This window comes from Oncorhynchus mykiss, chromosome 5, assembly GCF_057628025.1.
Source record: "Oncorhynchus mykiss isolate SJ-2025 chromosome 5, ASM5762802v1, whole genome shotgun sequence".
Classification (NCBI taxonomy): Eukaryota; Metazoa; Chordata; class Actinopteri; order Salmoniformes; family Salmonidae; genus Oncorhynchus; species Oncorhynchus mykiss.
The window spans coordinates 24,780,578-24,799,541 of NC_143026.1; the positions used below are offsets into that span (position 1 = coordinate 24,780,578).

The window sequence follows — 18,964 nt, forward strand, 5'->3', positions numbered from 1 at the left end:
TCAGGGCTACTGTGTACGTTCCATATGGCATGCTATTCCCTACATGGTCCCTACTTTTGACCAGAGCCCCATGGGGGTTAGGGTGCCATTTGGGATACAGAAAATGACATCACCCTTTAACCAGAGTCCTCCATTAGAGCCTTCAGCAACTCTGACTGTGTCCCCTTCTCACATTCCCCTGTCTGAGCCATCTTCCATCTGATACTGCACAGGAGGAGCTCTATGTGCCACACAGAGGCAGGCAGGCATATACAAACATGCATATTGCTGAAACGCAGGAATACATACACCTGTGCTTATAGCTGTTCTGAGGCCAGTCAGACAGAGTTGGTGAGCCTGAGGAGCTGCCAGCCAGGTCTACTGCTGCTGCTGTCCCAACCCCCAGAATAGCCCCAGACTGACAGGCCACAGAAGCTGTAACATGAGAGCACACAGCACAGGCTACTACTACTGGTTGGCCATGACAAGACTCTCTAACCCACAAGTTAACCACTGTCTAGGCACAACCTTACATGGTTCCCTGAAAACACTGCAGGCTAGCCATAACCCAACCCACAGTACTCTGACCACGCAACAGACAAACCACCTGTGAAAAGAATGTAGCAGCACACACTTGCTTTAGCCTACAGTCACTTGGGTTCCGTCAGTCTGCACCTTGCAAATTCAGATAGCACTTAGATTCCCCCTAAACCACTCCTGACCAGCTTATAACCCTAGCCAACTGTTCCCCTACACAGCAGTCAACACACCCAGGGCAAACCTAATCCACAATGTTATTTTTTATTGCCACATACACTGGATGCAGTGAAATGTGGTGCTTTATAGGGTCAGCCATAGTAGTACAGCCCCCCTGAAGCAAATGGGGTTTAAGTGCCTTGCTCAAGGGAAGAGACTCGTTTATACCTTGTCGGCTCGGGTTTCCGAACCAGAGACCTTTTAGTTACTGGCCCAAAGCTCTAACCGCTAGGCTACCTGCCGCCCGCAATTCACCTACAACACTGACACGAGCGGAAAAGTGTTATCAACAATATCTTCTCTCGCCCTGAAGTAATGAAGCGATTTGCAGTTCTGAAATCAGACTTATCACATTATCAGATAAAGCACAAGAGACAACCTTGTTCATTGAGCTGAAGTTATCGTAGCACTTTACGCTCTGAGAGCATTGTTACTTCCTCCTCCCCAAAACTATTTATTCTTACTCTCCCCACAGCTTTTCATTTTGCCCCTCCCTCACTTCATTAGTTGGATCATGTCAAAGTACTTCACTCATATCAATAGTCACTCCAAAGAGTCATTTCACACATGGAACAAAAGAGAAAGTAATTATCCTGCACAGCATATAAAAGAGCAGTTACACACACACACAATAATTATCCTGCAGTAAAATGCTCAGGACAATTCTAACAATTATTACATCACCTCTGTTGTAAAGGAAACAAAGTGCAGCCTCATCTAACATTCCTAGTGAGGTTTTCAGACAGACTTAGGACTTAAATAACACTCCCTGTGGCACAGGGTCTAAGACACAGACAAAGTGGACAGCTACTCAGACAGATACACCAATATATGGTGCCTCAAAGTAGGAACATGCCATGAATCAACCCACCAGTACAATGGCTGACATTTGGGTTGAACAGAGGACAAGGAAAATAAATGGATGACTAGCATTGCGGTGACTGCAGGCTCATCCGTTTTATTTACCTTCACACAATGCAAGCTAATAAACGCCTACTTACCAGCACAAGGAAACTCAGACTTGTAAAGGGCAGTAAAGGCACTAGAGGTCAAACTGCACGCTGCACTGAACTCCTTACAACAATAATAGCAACAATATTATTATTAGGGGGGTGCTTATATTCGTCCTGTTATACACAAGAGTGTAATGGAAATAATTTTTCATATCCAAACAACCCCACTCTCAGGGAGTAAGTGCCTTTCTCAAGTACACAGCGACAGATTTTCCACCTTGTCTCTGGTATTCAAACCAGCGACCTTTCGGTTACCGACCCAACGCTCTAACCGAGGCTACCTGCAGGACTTCGGTCTTTGTTGACTGAAAAGTCACCATGTTTAAGACCTGCCTAAAATATAACTTATCTTATGGAGTGTCGCCCCTCACATTCATATGTGACACGGAACTGCATAGATGAACACACGTGTCAACAACGTGTCATATGTCATAGGAGAATCTCCTGGAGTCTATGACCCCTGTAGTGGGGTGAGGTTCTGGGAATGAGGGGTGTTTACCATGGTGTTGTGTTACAACCCTGTGTAACCCCCATCCTCAGGACTTCAACAGGGCTTTCCGCTCTGCCATGCATACATACATACATACATACATACAGTGCCTTGCGAAAGTATTCGGCCCCCTTGAACTTTGCGACCTTTTGCCACATTTCAGGCTTCAAACATAAAGATATAAAACTGTATTTTTTTGTGAAGAATCAACAACAAGTGGGACACAATCATGAAGTGGAATGACATTTATTGGATATTTCAAACTTTTTTAACAAATCAAACTGAAAAATTGGGCGTGCAAAATTATTCAGCCCCTTTACTTTCAGTGCAGCAAACTCTCTCCAGAAGTTCAGTGAGGATCTCTGAATGATCCAATGTTGACCTAAAAGACTAATGATGATAAATACAATCCACCTGTGTGTAATCAAGTCTCCCTATAAATGCACCTGCACCATGATAGTCTCAGAGGTCCGTTAAAAGCGCAGAGAGCATCATGAAGAACAAGGAACACACCAGGCAGGTCCGAGATACTGTTGTGAAGAAGTTTAAAGCCGGATTTGGATGCAAAAAGATTTCCCAAGCTTTAAACATCCCAAGGAGCACTGTGCAAGCGATAATATTGAAATGGAAGGAGTATCAGACCACTGCAAATCTACCAAGACCTGGCCGTCCCTCTAAACTTTCAGCTCATACAAGGAGAAGACTGATCAGAGATGCAGCCAAGAGGCCCATGATCACTCTGGATGAACTGCAGAGATCTACAGCTGAGGTGGGAGACTCTGTCCATAGGACAACAATCAGTCGTATATTGCACAAATCTGGCCTTTATGGAAGAGTGGCAAGAAGAAAGACATTCCTTAAAGATATCCATAAAAAGTGTCGTTTAAAGTTTGCCACAAGCCATCTGGGAGACACACCAAACATGTGGAAGAAGGTGCTCTGGTCAGATGAAACCAAAATGGAACTTTTTGGCAACAATGCAAAACGTTATGTTTGGCGTAAAAGCAACACAGCTGAACACACCATCCCCACTGTCAAACATGGTGGTGGCAGCATCATGGTTTGGGCCTGCTTTTCTTCAGCAGGGACAGGGAAGATGGTTAAAATTGATGGGAAGATGGATGGAGCCAAATACAGGACCATTCTGGAAGAAAACCTGATGGAGTCTGCAAAAGACCTGAGACTGGGACAGAGATTTGTCTTCCAACAAGACAATGATCCAAAACATAAAGCAAAATCTACAATGGAATGGTTCAAAAATAAACATATCCAGGTGTTAGAATGGCCAAGTCAAAGTCCAGACCTGAATCCAATCGAGAATCTGTGGAAAGAACTGAAAACTGCTGTTCACAAATGCTCTCCATCCAACCTCACTGAGCTCGAGCTGTTTTGCAAGGAGGAATGGGAAAAAAATCAGTCTCTCGATATGCAAAACTGATAGAGACATACCCCAAGCGACTTACAGCTGTAATCGCAGCAAAAGGTGGCGCTACAAAGTATTAACTTAAGGGGGCTGAATAATTTTGCACGCCCAATTTTTCCGTTTTTGATTTGTTAAAAAAGTTTGAAATATCCAATAAATGTCGTTCCACTTCATGATTGTGTCCCACTTGTTGTTGATTCTTCACAAAAAAAATACAGTTTTATATCTTTGTTTGAAGCCTGAAATGTGGCAAAAGGCCGCAAAGTTCAAGGGGCCGAATACTTTCGCAAGGCACTGTATATAACGTAGTAAGGCTAGGTGATATGGCCAAATTATTATATCTCTGTATTTAAATAAAAAAATGGACAGTATGACAGTATTTGTTTGTTTTTGAATAATGAAGTCCTACATTTGCTTTGAGTAGTGAGTGATCCTAGGGTGCTTTATGAGTAGTGAGTGATCCTAGGGTGGCAACATATACATTCTACGTGATTTCAATGAGTCTTTCTCCATTCTGATTGTGTTATACTGTTCAATTAAACCAAAACAAATTTCAGCACACTCATTTCTGCATTTCCTGCATTCAATTGCAGTGGTGGAAAAAGTACCCAATTGTCATACTTGAATAAAAGTAAAATACACGTTAATAGAAAATGACTCAAGTAAAAGTGAGTCACCCAGTAAAATACTACTTGAGTAAAAGTCTAAAACCATTTGGTTTTAAATATACTTAAGTATCAAAAGTAAAATATTAAATCATTTCAAATTCCTTATATTAAGCATGGCACCATTTTCTTTTTTTGATTTACGGATAGCCGGGGGCACACTCCAACACCCAGACATAATTTATAAACAAAGCATGTGTGTTTAGTGAGTCCTCCAGATCAGAAGCAGGATGTTCTCTTGACAAGTGAGTGAATTGGACCATTGTCCTGTCCTGCTAAGCATTCAAAATGTAACAAGTACTTTTAGGTGTCAGGGAAAATGTATGGAGTAAAAAGTACAGTCTTTTCTTTAGGAATGTAGTGAAGTAAATGTAAAAGTTGTCAAAATAAAAATAGTAAAGTACAGAAACAAAAAAACAACTCAAGTAGTACTTAGGTATTTTTACACCACTGCCACCACAATTTCCACATAGGGCTGCACGATATGGGCAAATAATCTAGGACAAATTTGTATTTTTAACCAAATGTTGCAATTGCGATTTGACTTGCGAATTAGAGCAAAACTGTTGGAATCATGGAAATATAAATGACTATTCTAATTCTATAGTTAGAATATAATAGTGGGCACTAAGGGTAGGAACTAAAGTGTTGAAAAGTGTTTCCTAGGGGATCCTATTAGTGATGGGCATTCCCGGCTCTTTTCAGTGAGCCGGCTCACCAAAAAGAGCCGTCTCTTTTGGGTCCCAAACGGCTCTTTGAAAAAAATATGTTTTGTATTTTTTCAAGTCAAACAGTTTGTGATAGTTTGACTATGATTGGTGTGAAAACAATTCTAATTAAATGATATACTCTACCTTAACCACAATGTATTTAAAAATGCATTGGTTTGTTATGAAAAAGTGCTATTAAATGCTATTAAACATTTGCATTTAAAAGTATAACTTTAATGTATATTAACAAAGTGCATATAAATCTAACCATTCAAAATGAATACAATCTGAACAGCATAATAGAATGTTGCACCATAAAGAAAAATAACAATTTGCAAAACTGCAGTATCCCACAAATTGAAATAAATGTAAAAAAGGAGGATGCTATTACACATGTGCATTTAAAGTAAAACTTTAATGTAAATAAAAAAGTGCATATAAATGTAACAATTCAAAACAAATACAATCTGAACAACATAATAATAGAATATTGCAGCATATCAAAGAAAAATACCTGTGCAAAACTGCAGCATCCGACTTAAAATATTAAACGGGTCCCTCTTTACTCTCTTCTTTATTGCCATTATTATATCTCTTTTATGAGAGATTTGCATTCAGAAATGCAAGCTGCCTTTCGAGGGGCTGATGCGGTTTCTTCTCCCAGTCATTTTTTGTCCCGTTTTTGAGAAGACCCTCAGAAGGAACCGATGTGGCCACTACACAGTCTCCCTGTCATTACTTTAGTAAACCATGGGTAGACAGGGGTCTTGTTCTGACACCAGCTCAGAGGATCTGCACTTCTTTGGAGGGGCTCCTCCAAATAGGATCGGACCTCCATTATAGCATCTGCTGAGGGATTCCTTCACGCTGCATCACCAGCTGCTCTCTCATCGAACAGGATCCAAACAACAGATATTTGTGGCACTACGGCTGGTGCTTCTGCTCCCTCTTCTTCCTATTGCCCTGGTGCCTGAGCCAGCTGACTGCTGGGGCTGTCCCTCCCTGCTGCTGAGGTTATTCTTTGAAGTGCCTCATCAATCGCTCTGGCATCACTGAAGGCTAACTTCTTAAACCTTGGCTCAAGTGCAGCGGTTTCTGAGAGCGCGTGATTATATTCCATAATGTGGAACTTTCTGTCTATTGATCAACATAGGGTGCCCATCAACTCTGTGGTTACATTTGCTTCTCTCTGGCAGCTGGCTGTAATTGGCTGCCGACCCTTACACAGGAGTATCATTTTTGAGGCTGTTACATAACTGAAAAGAGAGAACAGTAGCTTATTAGTTCAGGTTCATGTTTTGTCTACTGATACTACATTCTCATCTACTGCTCATATACATATATAATACTGGATTAAATAATGATGTATTAATAACTGCTTACTGTACCTCTACTGATCTCCACAGTGACCTGCTCAAAGGGTTTCAGGACTCGGCACACCTCCTCCACCACCTCCCATTCCTCTTGGGTCAGTGCATCAACAGGTGCATGGACAATGGCCAGGGGAGAGATGATGGCATCCTGTGACTCAAGAAACCGCTTCAGCATATAACATGTTGAATTCCACCTTGTAGTGCAGTCTTGTTTAGGCCTCAGCTCAGGCATCCCCAACTGGCGTTGTGTAGACTTTAGTTTTTCAGCACCTACTGTGCTCCTCCTATTCCACAGCTGCTTTCACCTTCAGAGCATCTCTTACAATCAGGTTGATTATGTGGGCAAGACATGGATGATGGGTCCATTTTAAAATGTTCATGGCTTTGGTTATGTTAGCTGCATTGTCGCTAACACAACAGACCACTTTTCCATCTACTTGCCATTCTCTGGCCACTCAAATCAAATCAAATGTATTTATATAGCCCTTCTTACATCAGCTGATATCTCAAAGTGACACAGCCTAAAACAGCAAGCAATGCAGGTGTAGAAGCACGGTGGCTAGGAAAAACTCCCTAGAAAGGCCAAAACCTAGGAAGCCTAGGGAGGAACCAGGCTATGAGGGGTGGCCAGTCCTCTTCTGGCTGTGCCGGGTTTTAGATTATAACAGAACATGGCCAAAATGTTCAAATGCTCATAAATGACCAGCATGGTCAAATAATAATAATCACAGTAGTTGTCGAGAACTCGACAGTTCTTCTGCCAAGTTCTCTGAGGTGTGTCTGTCGATGAACTCAAAGCAGTCCAGAAGACAGCTAGACATCGAAAAATCTTCAATGAAGTGACATGCAACCGACATGTAATAAGTGGTTACCCTTGATGTCCAGGAGTCAGTGGTAAGGCAAACTGCAGTAGCTTTTTGGACTCTTACCCCGCACTGAAGCCCATGTGCTTGTGTACAGTTGTGGAATAAGTGATTTTGAAAGGGTCACAGCTGTTTCATTGTCCCGCAATAAGAGCTACGGAGCAAATGTTCTCTGGGTGTCACTGAGTAAACTGATAACCCATGTCATTGATCCACAATCCATAGGTAAAGCTTTACAGTGAAATAAGTACTACCCCAATACAATTCTATACAGTGTGATTTCAACAAATTAAATCTATTAAATTATGGCACAATTCCACTATCTGTATTCATTTGCATTACTGCTAATGACAAACTTATTTTGAAGGCTAACCGCAAAGTCCATTATCGTGGCTAATACTTATTGTGTCTAGCTTAACATAGGTGGGTCCGACCACCGTTAATCAAATAACTTTTATGAATTAGGTATCATCTAAAATAACCCTATCTACACTGCTCAAAAAAAATAAAGGGGACACTAAAATAACACATCCTAGATCTGAATGAAATATTCTTATGAAATACTTTTTTCTTTACATAGTTGAATGTGCTGACAACAAAATCACACAAAAATTCGATTTCCATTGATCATTTATCAACCCATGGAGGTCTGGATTTGGAGTCACACTCAAAATTAAAGTGGAAAACCACACTACAGGCTGATCCAACTTTGATGTAATGTCCTTAAAACAAGTCAAAATGAGGCTCAGTAGTGTGTGTGGCCTCCATGTGCCTGTATGACCTCCCTACAACGCCTGGGCATGCTCCTGATGAGGTGGCGGATGGTCTCCTGAGGGATCTCCTCCCAGACCTGGACTAAAGCATCCGCCAACTCCTGGACAGTCTGTGGTGCGTTGGTGGATGGAGCGAGACATGATGTCCCAGATGTGCTCAATTGGATTCAGGTCTGGGGAACGGGCAGGCCAGTCCATAGCATCAATGCCTTCCTCTTGCAGGAACTGCTGACACACTCCAGCCACATTGTCTTGCATTAAGAGGAACCCAGGGCCAACCGCACCAGCATATGGTCTCCAAGGGGTCTGAGGATCTCATCTCAGTACCTAATGGCAGTCAGGCTACCTCTGGCGAGCACATGGAGGGCTGTGCAGCCCCCCCAAAGAAATGCCACCCCACACCATGACTGACCCACTGCCTGGAGGATGTTGCAGGCAGCAGAACGTTCTCCACGGCGTCTCCAGACTCTGTCACATCTGCTCAGTGTGAACCTGCTTTCATATGTGAAGAGCACAGGGCGCCAGTGGCAAATTTGCCAATCTTGGTGTTCTCTGGCAAATGCCAAACGTCCTGCACGGTGTTAGGCTGTAAGCACAACCCCCACCTGTGGACGTCGGGCCCTCATACCACCCTCGTGGAGTCTGTTTCTGACCGTTTGAGCAGACACATGTACATCTGCTGCTGGGTTGTTGCCCTCCTACAGCCTCCTCCACGTCTCCTGATGTACTGTCCTGTCTCCTGGTAGCGCCTCCATGCTCTGGACACTACACTGACAGACACAGCAAACCTTGCCTACAGCTCGCATTGATGTGCCATCCTGGATGAGCTGCACTAACTGTGCCACTTGTGTGGGTTGTAGACTCCGTTTCATGATACCACTAGAGTGAAAGCACCGCCAACATTCAAAAGTGACCAAAACATCAGCCAGGAAGCATAGGAACTGAGAAGTGGTCTGTGGTCACCACCTGCAGAACCACTCCTTTATTGGGGGTGTCTTGCTAATTGCCTATAATTTCCACCTGTTTTCTATTCCATTTGCACAACAGCATGTGGAATTTATTGTCAATCAGTGTTGCTTCCTAAGTGGACAGTTTGATTTCACAGAAGTGTGATTGACTTGGAGTTACAGTGTGTTGTTTAAGTGTTCCCTTTATTTTGAGCAGTGTATATAGTTAGCTGGCTAACTAACTATATCTACTGAAACAGATTGTCGTTTTGCTATGTTTTGGGGAAAGAACATTGTTAGCATCCATGAGCTAGCTAGCTTTCGTCATGACTAGCACTGTAGGTGCGCAAGACAACTTTACCAGCATCATAGTATGCGTATCAATGAATCGTTGTGACATGAAATACGAGTGATGGTGTAATAACTACGTAAACATTTTTATAAACAAGTTAAATTATTATTCTCAAATGATTGCCTCGCCTGGTTCACTACTTCTCTGATGGAGTTCAGTGTGTCAAATCAGAGGGCCTGTTGTCCGGATCTCTGACAGTCTATGGGTGTGCCACAGGGTTCAATTCTCAGGCCGACTCTTCCCTGTATACATCAATGATGTCGCTCTTGCTGCTGGTGATTCTTTGATCCACCTCTACACAGACGACACCATTCTGTATACATCTGGCCCTTCTTTTGGACACTTAACAAACCTCCAGACGAGCTTCAATGCCATACAACTCTCCTTCCGTGGCCTCCAACTGCTCTTAAATGCAAGTAAAACTAAATCCATGCTCTTCAACCGATCGCTGCCCGCACCTGCCTGCCCGTCCAGCATCACTACTCTGGACGGTTCTGACTTAGAATTAGTGGACAACTACAAATACCTAGGTGTCTGGTTAGACTGTAAACTCTCCTTCCAGACTCACATTAAACATCTCCAATCCTAAACTAAATCTAGAATCAGCTTGCTATTTCGCAGCAAAGCACCCTTCACCCATGCTGCCAAACATACCCTCGTAAAAGTGACCATCCTACCTATCCTCGACTTCGGCGATGTCATTTATAAAATAGCCTCCAGCACTCTACTCAACAAATTGAATGCAGTCTATCACAGTGCCATCCGTTTTGTCACCAAAGCCAAATATACTACCCACCACTGCGACCTGCACGCTCTCGTTGGCTGGCCCTCGCTTCATACTCGTCGTCAAACCCACTGGCTCCTGGTCATCTACAATTCTCTGCTAGGTAAAGCCCCACCTTATCTCAGCTCATTGGTCACCATAGCAGCGCCCACCTGTAGCACGCGCTCTAGCAGGTATATCTTATTAGTCAACCACAAAGCCAATTCCTCCTTTGGCCGCCTCTCCCTCCAGTTCTCTGCTGCCAAGGACTGGAATGAACTGCAAAAATCCCTGAAGCTGGAGACTCAGATCTACCTCACTAGCTTTAAGCACCAGCTGTCAGAGCAGCTCACAGATCACTACACCTGTACATAGCCCTTCTGTAAATAGCCCTTCCAACTACCTCATCCCCATACTGTATTTATTTATTTATCTTGCTCCTTCGCACCCCAGTAGCTCTACTTGCACATTCATCTTTTGCACATTCTACCATTCTAGTGTTTAATTGCTATATTGTAATTACTTCGCCACCATGGCCTATTTATTGCCTTACCTCTCTTATCCTACCTCATTTGCACATGCTGTATATAGACTTAACTGTATTGTTGACTGTATGTTTTGTTTATTCCATGTATAACTCTGTGTTGTTGTATGTGTTGAACTGCTTTGCTTTATCTTGGCCAGGTTGCAGTTGCAAATGAGAACTTGTCTCAACTAGCCTACCTGGTTAAATAAAGGTGAAATAAAAATTGAAAAATTGTGATGTGTCATATTCAGGTCCTGGTTGGTCAAATGGTGTTTTTCGACACATCAAATAGTGTTATTTGACATGTATCTTTTTTGACACGCAAAGACCCAAATGGCGTTCCATAGAAATCCTGGTTGAGAATGAAACAACTGAACAACGAAACAGCACAGCAATTAAGTGAAAGAAATAGGTTTTGATTATGTTTTTCCTGATAAATGGGGACATATGCCAACAAAATAACTTTTTGGTCAGTGTGGTGTGTGTAAACTTTACTTAACAAGGCAAGTCAGTTAAGAACAAATTATTATTTACAGGTGACGGCCTACCCCGGCCAAACCCGGACAACGCTGGGTCAATTGTGCGCCGCCCTAATGGACTCCAAATCACGTCCGGATTTGATACAGCCTGGATTCGAACCAGGGACTGTAGTGACGCCTCTTGCACTGAGATGCAGTGCCTTAGACCGCTGCGTCCATGTGTGTGTGTGTTAACTATAACTGTACTAGAATGCTTAAAAATGTTAAATATCGGTATTGTTTTTTTTGGTCAAGGAACATATTGGAATCGGCCAAAAATGTTATATCGGTGCGTCACTAAAAAGAAGCCAACAAGTACTCGGCACATGTGGGAACTCCTTCAAGAGTGTTGGAAAAGCATTCCTCATGAAGCTGGTTGAGAGAATGCCAAAAGTGTGCAAAGCTATCAAAGGCAAACGGTGGCTACTTTGAAGAATCTAAAATATATTCTGATTTGTTTAACACTTTTTGGGTTACTACATGATTTCATGTGTTATTTCATAGTGTGTCTTCACTATTATTCTACAATGTAGAAAATAGTAAAAATAAAGAAAAACCCTTTAATGAGTAGCTGTTCAAACTTTTGACTGGTGCTGTAAATTCAATGCTACTGTCACAAAACTAGCATCAAGGTAAAAAAAAAAAATAATAATCTGACACTATACACAGATAATTCACAGTTATTGCTCTGTGCTGAAAGTGCTATATCTTGAAAAACTTGAATGCTGACATGCACATTTTTTGGTGGATTAATAAACAAAAACACTAAAAGAGTTGAGTGAACTATACATTCAAGACTTCCACACACAGTGTGTACTTAGTGTATGTGCAACAGTTCAGTCATATGGTATTAATAACCTAGTAATAAAGAATACAACTCCAGTACATCTCCCTTCCTCAACCACCTGGGAGTCCACACAGTCCCGCTGGTAGTAGTGAGGAGGATATTCAGACCTCTTTTCTCAGGGTCTCCAGCACAACACACCACGTTCCTCACGACCTTATCACCCAACATCTGTCTGCCTCAACTCTCACCCCATTCCACTATTTGCTGAAGCACACACACACACACACACAGGAGAGAGCAAAAGAGACACACCCTCCTAAGAGGTCAGAGAGGTTTGGTCTGAAAAACAACATCAACACGCATAAGTTCAAGTCACACAAAACCAATGTCCCTTTGGGCAATAGGAATCCTCAAGAGAGGTTCCACTTCCAAATGGCCCCCTGTTCACTTTGTAACCTCTGGTGCATTGACAGTGGAACTCCATGTCCTCTCTAGTAAGATCTTCAGCAGGCGTTGAACCCTTACACCCTTCTCCTTCTCAATGGGGATTCAGATTCCTGTGTTGACATTATCTAATGCTGAACAGAAACAGACCTTTTCCTATAGGGTTCGTATTCCTATCCAAACTGGCTTCAGTAGCCCCAAGACGCTATTTAAGATATATGTAACATCAATACCGACCTAGGAGTCAGACCCCGAAATGTGTCAGTTTTGTATGTTTAAACTTTTAAAATAGATAGCTACAATAGCCTATGTGATACTTGGATATAGGCCTATGCCGGTAATAGCCATTACATCATGACCTTCTACTTACTTAGAAATAAATTATCCTAACAAAGACGGTGAATACTAAATATAGTGAGGGACAGGAAAAACTAAGTAAAATGTGACTGCAGAAGGCCCACAGAGCTTAACTCGACGTCAACAGTACATTCTCACTGCACAGGCCTATACAGTTACAAACTGACATCACTTATCATGTAGTGACCCGGACATGTTTCCCAGGACAAGGCCTTATGTACGTCTCCACCGGTATCCCTTCATTAATTAGCCTACCAGTTCTATTCAGCTCACTCTTGACTTTGCTGTCTGGACAAAGGCTTTAACGAGTGTTTGTATACTGTCGTTAAAACAAATATTGATAGTCTGGCAAACTTGGCTAGCTACTTCTGTTGGTGCAGGTTAATAAAGGAAGCAGCATATGTTCTAAATAAATGGGTAAAGTCATATGAATGATAGGACTTCAGGCAAAACAAGTGTCCTCAAATGCTAGCAAGCTACAGTATGACTGGAAACCTTCTTCTAGCTGGCACTTTTATTACCTCTATTCTTTGCCTGAGGACGACGAATCATTAACTTTGTTTTGTATGACAAGACTTCTGTTGTGGTAATCGTCACATCTGACTTTAGATTGAACGAAACCATAGGATGAGGGGAAAACAAGTTATAGTCCATCTTGGATTTATTAAATTTTTTTATTAAGCAATAAGGGATGAAGGGGTGTGGTATATGGTCATTATACCATAGCTAAGGGCTGTCCTTAAGCATGACTCGACGCGGCGTGCCTGGATACAGCCCTTAGTCATGGTATATTGGCCATATACCACAAACCCCTGAGGTGCCTTACTGCTATTATAAACTGGTTACCAACATAATTAGAGCCATAAAAATAAAATGTTTTCAGATAATCAGCATTCAGGGCCCGAACTACCAAGTTTATAATATATATCATGCCTCAATCCAACACCAACACCCACATGATAAAGAGAATGAAAGAGAACAGACAGATACACATCTGAAATTCTCTTTACCCAGGTAGGTTGAAAAACTAAGTTAGACAGATCTTTTAACAGACCATCAAATTGAATGTGGATATCAAGCTGCGATTACATAACAAGGCATAAATAATTCAAAAAGCGCCAACATCTAGGTAGACCCCAGCAGCAGATTAAAATTCAACTGCTGTAGTGTACTGTAGACAGTAAAAACACAGCTAGAGCCCACAGCCCACACAAAACAAGGGCTTGAGAAGCACCACTAGCCACCAACCAAAACACTCCTGTCGGAACCAACCGATCCAATATATAGTGTCTTACCCAGAGAGGTACAATATTATACATGTATTATTGGAGATAATACATGTTCTATTAATAGTGTGGTCTTACCTTAAAACCTTCAGAAGAAGGTAAATCACCTATGGTCCAATTCCGCCTTAGGGCCATGATCTTTGATAGTCTAATACCGTCCCTCTGTAATATCACTTTAAAAGTCTGCCATTGCAGTGTGTGAGGTGTGTGAGGACTGTAGTGTGGACTAGAACTGGACCAGTGTTGGATTGGATGAAAAGGCAGAAATTAAAGTTCCATCCTGTAATGACATCACCCCCCACCATAGAGAGCCAGAGGCGTTCTTAAATAGATTGACAGTTAATCCTCTTAACCATTCACTGACACTGGATGTGCCTTATGGACAGCCCCGACTGGCTAGCTGCTAAAACAACGGGCTGGGTAATTACAGGCAGGCAGTAATGACATCACAACAAGGAGTTCATCAGTGTTTGGGGGGAAATGGATACAATTGGGACTGATGATGTACAGTGGGAGAGAGAGAGAGTGAGAAGGATTATTAACTTGGTGTTCTGTACACAACACATTTTAAGCTTTATCTCTAGGGTGAAAGAAAAGCTAAATCCTGCAATTTGATCCTCTTTCCCTCAGTTTCTTCCTTAAAGGACATGTGTTTATGGTGAAATTCAAGAAAAGAATGCAGTTCAACCCCCCAGACCATTACATAAGACATATAAGGCAATGGAATAACAAATCAGGCACACCTTGGATGATGTAAAACACTTGCTGTTCCTAGCCTCAATACAACATGGTGAATATTCTGAAACTGGGTCCAGTCTCTCATTGTCAATTCATTACTTGAATATTACAATCACTTGGAAGTGCGACAGATTGGAGAAAAATGATGGACTTGGAAAGAGCTGTGTGATGGGCTACACTCCTCTCCTTAACCTTTCACAACTCATTAGAATCCCAAAAGGAAAAACCACAACATGATTAGTGTACAAATAAGAATCAACACGTAGTCCATTTCTCTCACACAAGGGAAATCAGGCATACAGGGGGATTGAGGAGCAGAAAACAAGCTGTTCTGATCTGGAACGAGCCAACAGACATGAAAAAAACATGGCTGTTGTAAACACCCGGAAAACATTTCAGTACTAGTGTTGAAAGGAGGATACTTTCAGATGGCATTGTGATAGAGTTGACTAACACTGTGCTCATCTGGTATTGAAATTCAAAAGGTAAAAGCATCCTTTTCTCAATCATCCCACCAAGATGTTTCAAATCCTTCACTTCATTTTAGGACATTGTGTGAAATAGTCTGCGCTATAATTGCAGAGGTCCGGGATCAGTTTTATTCCCATTCCAGTATTCCTGTTGTGACTGACTACAAGGTCTGCCAAGTCCGCCCATATTTAATCAAATCAAAACATCTCCTTCCAAATGAGAAGTGGGTTTTCTTGACCAGGACTCTTTCCAACACAGTAGCCTCCTTTTTCCTGGACCTTTCCTTATATGCCAAACATCCATTACTGTAGCCATATCTGGCCGGACCACCAGGCGCAGTTTACATGAGGTAAGTGTAGACAGAGACAGTCCTGCTAAGAAGATGCAGCTGGACTGATATAAACACAGAGTCCAATTAAAGTTTGTGTTTCCTTTGTCATTCAGTAGTCTTTTCCCCAAATAAAATAATGATTTTGGGGTACTGTAAAAACCTGCTACTACCAGTTAAGACTCCGATAGATGCTACCCATTTTTAGAATAAGAAGTATGTGTGTGTGTGTGTGTGTGTGTGTGTGCATGCGTGAGCAGTTGTTAGTAAACAAAGAGTGCATAAACACCGCTAGAGCATGTGTTCCGTTTGAATAGAGGCCCTCAGTCCAACACAAAACCAGCCGGAGGAGATGACACATAAGCCACTCTTCCCAGAAGCCTTTCCCTCTTTAACCCCCTTAAGGGTATGACGTAAGTCACAGATCAGGGGTTAGAGGTTAGGCTATGTCCCCAACGGTGGTCACCTGACAGATTTAGAGGGGTAAAGGTGCATTGACGAGTTGAATTAGCTCTGGGTAGGAGTCACCCTTAAATACAGATCTACTATCAGACTACCCTACTCCCAATATAAGCCTTAGACATTAGGCAGGGAAAAAATATAACTGACCCTGAATCAGCGCTTAGGGGCCATTTCCACCTACACCTGTTTGATCGGAGGTCTGAGCAGCAAAAGATGGGTTTTAGAGGTGACTTATATGCAATATTCAAAATCTAATCCCATCTCCTACACTACCTATCCTGTAGATCTTTAAGGATCATATGTTTAAGCAACATTGGCTTTACCTTGCGTTACAATTGGCAGGGTGTAAATTTTGCCATATTGCTTAAACCTATCCAGTCATTTCAGATCTACAGGAGTACTTAACCCTTAAGTGGTGGGGTTAAGGATCGATTTGGAATTCAACAGTAGTTTTGTCCAGCCAATGAGTGAATGGTGACTCAGACAAGTGTTTAAAATGTTGCAGATCCTGAACACACCCCCTGGTTAGATCAGCAAGGTTAAACTCTAAACCAATTGAGCTGATCAGAACCAGTGAAACCAGTCTGAACTGGGAAGGCAATCCAATTAAGCTATTTAAAAGAGATTTGTCTGCCTAATTCACTTCGTTCTCAGTAGCATCATTGCCAGGCAAGCCTCAGGCAAAGAGTATTTTCTATTTCCTCAAACAATGCACATCTTAGGAGTTTAATGTCTAACTCTTACCTAATGGTTGTCAATCAATATATAGAGAGGGCTTATTTTTCATACACACTAGTGCCGGGACAATACCAGTATCGTAATATTTAATAACCTGAGGTGTATATAAAATATTGCATGGAAAATAAATAAATGTTTCCAACATTTGGGCTGTTTTCTTAAAGAAGTTTAATCCACCTTGTGTTTTGTTTTCTTAACATTATACTAATGAGTATCGTCCCAACCTTAGCACTCACACACACAAGGCTACAGATTTATGTTTAAAGTCTCAGGGGGTGCTCTTCCCTTCGACAAAGCCTGGATATATTTACCCAACACCAAAGGATAACCTGGGAACGTCAAACAATAACTTCTCTCTACGACAACAAAGCAAAGCAGTGGATATTCAGAATGTAGGCTATTGCATATTGCTCAGCTGTTGAGGACCTTGTGCATATTGCGTATTGAGCATGGCTGGCGAGTGAGCAGAATTGAATGGAAGAATCTCCGTGTTGTGAATATGAATTGTCCTTTCAGTACATAGTCCATATCCCCAGCCGACTTCATGCTGACATTTTTCCCAAAGCTGAGCCATGTCATATACAGTAATCATTAGGGATGCTTTGCAGGTTGCTATGAAAAAAAGACTGAAACATGAAGTAGCCTTTGTTATCACACAACACACCAGGAACTGGCGAGAGATCAATTTGCCCTAACTAATTGTCTTGGGGACTTCCAATATCCCCCTGACAGCTAACCATATGAATCAATCAGCCTACTGTGTCACTATAAGGCTACTGGGAGTATCACTAATCAAAAAAATAATTTAAAATGACAACTGTGGACAGCTCGGCATAAACGTAAAATGAGACACTAAATGGCCAAAAGTAGGTGGACACCCCTTCAAATTAGTGGATTTGGCTATTTCAGCCACTCCTGTCGCTAAAAATCAAGCACACAGCCATCCAATCTCCATAGACAAACATTGGCAGTAGAATGGCCTTACTGAAGAGCTCAGTGACCTTCAACATGGCACCGTCATAGGATGCCTCCTTTCCAACAAGTCAGTTCGTCAAATATCTGCCTTTCTAGAGCTGCGCCGGTCAATTGTAAGTGCTAGGCCACAAACTCACAGAATGGGACCGTGTCTAAAAATTGTCTGTGCTCAGTTGCAACACTCACTCCCTAGTTCCAAGCTGCCTCTGGAAGCAAAGTAAGCACAATAAACTGTTTGTTGGGAGCTTCATGAAATGGATTTCCATGTCCAACCAGCGGCACACAAGCCTAAGATCACCATGTGCAACACCAAGCGTTGGCTGGAGTGGTGTAAAGCTCATTGCCATTGGACTCTGGAGCAGTGGTTCCCAACCAGGGGTACAAGGACCCCTGGGAATACTTGGCCTATTCACAGGGGGTACTTGGGAAGACTAATGAGACTATAGGTCTACTAGTAAAATGCACATGAAGGGGTACTTCAGGCAGAGCAAAACTCAGTTGGTGGTACAGTAACCAAAAAATGTTGGGAATCACTGCTCTGGAGTGATGAACCACGCTTCACCATCTGGCAGTCTGGTTTGGCGGATGCCAGGAGAACACTACCTGCACGAATGCATAGTGCCACTGTAACGTTTGGTGGAGGATGAATAATGGTCTGGGGCTGATTTTCATGGTTCGGGCTAGGCCCTTAGCTCCAGTGAAGGGAAATATTAACACTACAGCATACAATGACATTCTAGATGAGTCTGTGCTTCCAACTTTGTGGCAACAGTTTGGGTTAGGCCCTTTCCTGTTTCAGCATGACAATAGCCCAGTGCACAAAGCGAAGTTCATACAAAAATGGTTTAAGATCGATGTGAAAGAACTTGACTGGCCTGCACAGAGCCCTGACCTCAACCCCATCAAACTTCTTGGGAAGAATTGGAACTGAGACTGCAAGCCAGCCTAATCGCCCAACATCAGTGCCCAACCTCACTAATGTTCTTGTGGATGAATGGAAGCAAGTCCCCGCAGTGATGTTCCAACATGTAGTGAGTGGAAAGCCTTCCCAGAAGAATGGATGCTGTTATAGCAGCAAAGGGGGACTAGCTCCATATTAATGCCCATGAATTTGTAATGAGATGTTCGACAAGCAGGTGTCCACATACTTTTGGTCATGTAATGTAGATCCCTCTGTAGTCTAAATAATATTTTAGCAGAATATTAAGCAACTTGATTTCGTATTTC

At 42.3% G+C, this 18,964-nt stretch overlaps 1 protein-coding gene across 4 annotated transcripts in view; it reads right to left on the reverse strand.

Annotated features, from left to right (window-relative positions):
- Positions 1–18,964, reverse strand: part of LOC110523477 (microtubule-associated serine/threonine-protein kinase 3) — a 174,235-nt gene that overhangs the window by 154,615 nt on the left and 656 nt on the right. The gene's annotated exons all lie outside the window — the stretch shown is intronic.